Source organism: Marmota marmota, unplaced genomic scaffold (assembly GCF_001458135.2).
Source record: "Marmota marmota marmota unplaced genomic scaffold, marMar, whole genome shotgun sequence".
Taxonomy (NCBI): Eukaryota; Metazoa; Chordata; class Mammalia; order Rodentia; family Sciuridae; genus Marmota; species Marmota marmota.
In genome coordinates, this window is record NW_025999990.1 from 33,623,678 (window position 1) to 33,624,240 (window position 563).

A 563-nucleotide genomic window follows, 5' to 3' on the forward strand; every position below is an offset into this window, starting at 1 on the left:
TTATGCCTGCACACATTTGTTGGAAAAAAAAAAAGTGATACAGCTAAGGACTAAATTATCTAGCAGGAAGGAACATTTGAAGAACGGTAGCCCATGGCCTAGAAGGTCCATTAAAGTACCGAACAGCTTGTCCATTGAAGCTGGATGGGCGGCTGCGCTCAGGGGCCTACAGAGTGCACAAAGCTACAGGGGGACTACCCCAGTGTCCACCTTTAGAAGTGAAGGCAAGTCCTAACATAAAGCACATACCGCACTCCGACAGTGTTTCTATAGGAAGGACGGGATGGGGGTGAGGGCGGAATTATTAATCCAGGTAGAAAATACATCTTTTTCTCCGAGTATTTGGGGGAGGAAATGATATCCCTTCTCGAGATGCCCTTCCTCGCCAGGTATATCATCCTTCATGATCGATTCCTAAAGTGGAACGCATGCCAGGAGGCGATGCGTTCCTTAGCCCAGTGCGGCGAGGGGAGCGCAGGGTCCCCAGGCGGCGGGGGCGGCGGTGACGCAGGAGGCGACGGGAGCCCGGGTCCCGCGGCGCGGAGGGGGTAGCACGGCGTTGT